The 5243-nt window shown below is 48.4% G+C and overlaps 2 pseudogenes; one reads left to right on the top strand and one right to left on the bottom strand.

The window, feature by feature from the left end:
• Positions 1–1556: 1556 nt before the first annotated feature.
• LOC102834283 lies at positions 1557–2930 on the bottom strand (annotated as a pseudogene).
• A 28-nt stretch (positions 2931–2958) lies between these two features.
• LOC102833886 lies at positions 2959–4346 on the top strand (annotated as a pseudogene).
• Positions 4347–5243: the final 897 nt, after the last annotated feature.

Below are 5243 nucleotides of genomic sequence, written 5' to 3'. Positions count from 1 at the left end.
GGTATTTGTGAAAAACAAACAAACAAACAAACACCAAGGCTTCGGGAATTGGTGGATTACAAATTGAAACGTTCCAACAAACAGACGCAGCAGTGGAGGTATTCACTTGTTAATGCCAAGAAATTTGGAAGAGAGCTATCTGGCCACCTGATTGGGTGAGACCCATATCTGTGTCCGTTTCAGAGAGAAGACCCAACAGAATGTGCAAATCATCAGACAATATCATTAATATCACAGGCAAGTAAAATTTTGCTGAAGATAATTCAAAAATGGTTGCAGCTGTACATCAACAGAGAACTGCCAGAAATTCAGGTCGGATTCAGAAGAGGATGTGGAACCAGGGATATCACTGTTGACGGCAGATTGATCTTGGCTGAAAATAAAGAATACCAGAAAGGTGGTACCTTGAATTTACCTGATGTGGCTTTTCAATCCTGCATTTTCTTAATTCCCATCATGTAATTGGATGGGATTATGCAAGTAAGGTATACAGGACTCTAAGGCTGGGATTGGCTAGTTTTGCCATTCTTCTAGATTTAAAAGGAGTCATCTCAAAAACAGTAATAGATGACTCCCCAGGACCATCACCAAAGAACCGGAGACGTGGAGCATGATCCCTACCTAGAATAGCAGCAACGGCAGAAGTGGTAGTATGGAAAAACATAACAGCTATGGGGCTCCCTGGAGTCCTGGTGTGACTGCAAAGTGGCTTTGGACCACAAGGTTGGCAGTTCAAGCTCACCAGCCATTCCTTGGAAGCTCTATACAGGGTCATTATGGGTCGGAACTGACTCTATGGCACTTAAAAACAAACAAAAATGGGGTTCCTTGCTCATGGACCAGGTAAGACTGAGTGCCTATTGGCAGGAGGCTGGATTGCCCTTTGGATATTTACAGACCGGCTCTGGAACACTTGCCAGAGGAAGGCAGAGGCTGGGGGGTGGGGGTGGGGGTAGGAGGGGGGTGGCCACATGGTTGAGAGGCGGAAGACAAGAGAGAGGCATGCCTGTAGTTCTGTAGAGAAGAGGCGTTTCTAACAGGAGAACTGCTGTATCCTGAGTTGTTTCTCATCCTGAATTGTGCCCTGGTTACTTCCCTAATGAATCCCATTAATTCTGAGTGTTGTTATGAGTTCTGTGTGGCCATTGCAATATATTATCAAGCCCAGATGTTAAGCAGAGAGTGTTGTGGGAAGGGAATGGTTGGTGTCAGAATAGAGTAAGGAAGGTTGGAGGGTGGAGACATGTCTGACCTCCACTTCATGGGAATTGGCTTTGGACTGATTTTGAAGTCAGAGAAAGTCGGATATGATTCCCACATGGTTTTTTCTTTTGGAGTAAAGATCAACTTTATTATCGGTATCAAGGCATGGAGATGAGGGATGTGCTGAGGCCTTCTGTGGGTGACGGAAGTGCTAAGCCGTTCTCAGCCAGCCAGCACCAGTCCTCCAAGCTGGCCCTCCTGGGGAGATCCACGGCTCCAGGGCTCTCTGGCTTTCAGCAGAAGCAATGGGTAGGCAGGTGGGCTGATTGTTAAATATTGGATAGCTGGACTTCTCAGGGCTGCTCTGGAGTTGCGATCAGGTTGGGGCTGGTGGGGGGTGGGGGCCGAGGCTGGATGTCCCTGGTCTGCATGTAGGACAGTAGCTGCTCTAGGATCTCAGCCAGCACATCCTTGGTCAGTCGGGCCATGAGTAGCACCTGGTTCCTTGACTGGTCAACATAGTCCTGGAATGGAACAAACTGAATGGTGTTCCGCTCTGCATAGCATCCACTAGAGGACACATGCATGTCATCACCGCCCAGTTCTTCCATTGTCTCAAACATGGCTGGTCCCACACCAACAACCATGATGGACATAGGCAGTGAGGAGGCGCTGACGATGGTCTCCTTAGTCTGCGTCATGTCAGAGATGACCCCATCAGTGATGATGAGTAGGATGTAGTACTGGGAACCGTCAGAGGTCTTGGCTGCAGCTCTGGCCACCTGACTGATGATGGGAGCAAAGTAGGTGGATCCGTAGAGCTGCAATGTGCGCAGGCTCAGGAAGTAGCTCCCCAGCATACCCTCGATACCTGCAGAGTTGGGGTCCTCATCATTGCTATTCAGGGGAAATTGGTGGGAGGTCCATCCCTCTGGGGGCAGCTTGGCCCCTAAACCACAGGCTGGAAAGAACTTGTCGATGTTATAGTCCTGTATGGTTTCTCCTACTGCCTTGAGGGCCATGGGCTAGGTGCTGAGACGATAGAGACTCATGTAGTGCAGGGAGGTGGACTGCAGGGGAATCCCCTTGGTTACTGTGAAGTTCAGTTGTGTTCCGCCTTTGATGAAGTCAACAAAAGAGAATTCAGAATCCACAAGGAAGGAGAGTAGTGGCACACTTCCTGAGTCGACGTATTTCTTCTTCTTATACTTCTTCCAAGTGTTAAGTACGTCATACATGATAAACTGGTTCTGGGCTTCGCTCAGCTCCCAGTATCTGGTGGTGATCTCACTGATAAAATCATGACTTCCATCCTGGTCCCAGTCGTATACATCAATGTTCAGTTTTGTCATCGTCTCCACTGCACAGTGCCCACATAGGGATGCCGAAGGACTACCACACAGGATTCAGTGTGTTTTTCACAACCTCTGTTTTGTGGCAGACGGTGAACGTGCCATCCTCATTGCTCTTGTAGAACACGAGGAAGGGGTCTGACTTCCCAAAGCAGTCCTTGTTCAACCTGTCAGCACACAACTGCATAGTAGCAACATCCCGACAGTTGTTAAGTTCTTCTGTGGTCAGCAAGATGGTCCTACATTTCTTGCCTGTTACACCCATGAGAGTCTCTCCACACGACTGCCCTACCCTCTGATCACCTCTCCTAGGGTCTGAATCGTTTGTCCCAGGAAGTTTGGTTTGGAGATATTGGTTTTAGAATTGACGTTTGTAACTGAATCTCACTTGGGGCACAAGTTCATGATTTTTGAACTTGTGCTTTATTGGCTATGCAAAGGCCTTGAACTGTGTGGGTCATGGCAAACTATTGATAACATTGTAAAGAATGGGTATTCCAGAGCCCTGGTCCCGCCCCCGGTGCCCCCTGGGAATTATAGGAAGCAGCATCCACTCAGCTCGGGCCTCGATTGTGCTGTAGATCCTAGAGCTCCGGGTGCAGGTACTGAGCTTCACCCTCCCCAGCCTTTGGCTCTACACCCACCCTCTCATCAAGCTGCTCTTCCTGCCCTGCCACAATCGGTGCAAGCTCTTCAGTCTGACGGCTATCTCTGCGAGCATTACACGCTCATGGTGGACGAGGAGGGCTTCAAAGAACTGCTCCCCTTTCAGTTTCTGCAAGTGGCTGAAGCCACGTGGTTGGTGCTTAGCGTCTCTTCTCACAGCGGCACAAGCCACTGGGGCCACCAAGATTGCCTGTTTGGTTATCACTCCACTGGTGGAACACCACATATCGGTGTTGTCTACCTACCAGACAGACTTCATCTTGGTGCGGAGCAGGACCTAGTTGTGGTGAGCCACACGCTGGCCTAGGAGTTCGACATTTACCGTGAGGTGAGCGAGGAGCCTGTGTCTGTTGCTTTACCCGTCCGTGCCCAGCATGGGCCCAGAACCGCTCTGGGTCCTCACCCTAGACCCTGAGACAAAGCCAAGAATCAGCCCCACTCTCAAAGACGTCATCTTCTACTTGCATAGTGTTCCCAAGGAGGCAGCCCCTGGTGGTCCCAAACCCAACTGCATGCCATTTTTTGCCTTCTCCCTCAATGAGGGCTACATCTCTATCATCATGGATGCCGAGACACAGAAAAAGTTCCCCAGTGACCTGCTGTTGGCCAGCTCCTCAGGGGAGCTGGGAAGGATGGACTCGTGGACAGTCGCTGGGCTTTGATGAGTGTGGGATCATGGCACAGATTGTGGGTCTCCTGACTGCAGCCGACATCTCTGCTTATTAGATCAGCACCTTCAACTTTGACCTCAATACCCGAGGGTGGGATCAGGAGCGTCATCGAGTGTTCCAGCTACAACAGGAGATCCTGGGCTCCCAAAGCCCATGGGAGACACATGCTCCCGCTTGCTCCCAGGCTGCTGGGAGCTTCTCTAATCTACCTTCTTAAACCCTGGGACAATTCCGTGGTTCCTGCCAGGGGACCCCTCATCCCATTCTATGTATGCATTGTGGGCACCAGCTCTTGCATGAACAGGCATGTGTACCAACACAAGACTAGGCAGGCGCTGGCCTGACAACATATCTTCCCACGCAGGGGAACATGGTGGCCGGGGAGTCTACCCAGAAGCCCCCAACCACTCTCTGCAAGGCCTTGGCATTTGCACAGTTCCTGCCTGAGACCTGAGCCACTTCCCTTGGCCCTCCCCATTCCCTGGGTCGCTGTGTCTCCGGACAGGGCCCCTGACCTCTGTTCTGCCTCTGGCTGGGTGGCCTTGCCTGTTCAGGAACATTCTGATAGTGCTGACCTCCTGGGCCTTTAAGAAAAGTATTTTTGTATCTCTCCCTTTCTTTCTTTTCTTTTTTTTTATCAACTTATTAATAAATAAAAGACTTTGTAGTGATTGAAAAAAAAAGAATGGGTGTTACAAAACATTTAATTGTGTTCATGAAGAACCTATACATAGACCAGGAGGGAAGTGTTTGAACAGAACAAGGGAACACTAAATGGTTTAAAATTAAGAAAGGTGTGCGACAGGGTTGTATTCTTTCACCACACTTATTCAATCTGATTGCTGAGCAAATAATCAGAGACCCTGGATTATATGAAGAAGAACATGGCATCAAGATTAGACTCATCAATAACCTGCCATACGTAGATGATACAACCTTGCTTGCTGAAAGTGAAAAGGATTTGAAATACTAACTGATGAAGATAAAAAACCAGTAGCCTTCAGTATGGATTGCATCCCAATGTAAACAAAACAAAAATCCTTGCAACTGGACTAATCATGATAAACAGAAAAGTTTGAAGTAGTCCAAGACTTCATTTTACTTGGAACCACAATTAACACTTATGGAAGCAGCAGTCAAGAAATCAAACAACATATTGCATTAGACAAACCTGCTGCACAAGACCTCTTTAAAGTGTTGAAGCACAAAGATGTCAGCTTGAGGACTAAGGTGCACCTGATCCAAGTCATTGTATTTTCAATAACCTTACATGCATGTGAAAGTTGGACAGCGAATAAGGAAGACCATAGATGAAATGATGCTTTTGAGTTATGGTGTTGGAGGAGAATAT

This window comes from Chrysochloris asiatica, unplaced genomic scaffold (assembly GCF_000296735.1).
Source record: "Chrysochloris asiatica unplaced genomic scaffold, ChrAsi1.0 scaffold00378, whole genome shotgun sequence".
In the NCBI taxonomy this organism is placed as follows: domain Eukaryota; kingdom Metazoa; phylum Chordata; class Mammalia; order Afrosoricida; family Chrysochloridae; genus Chrysochloris; species Chrysochloris asiatica.
This window is presented reverse-complemented; position numbering and strand designations above follow the sequence as displayed.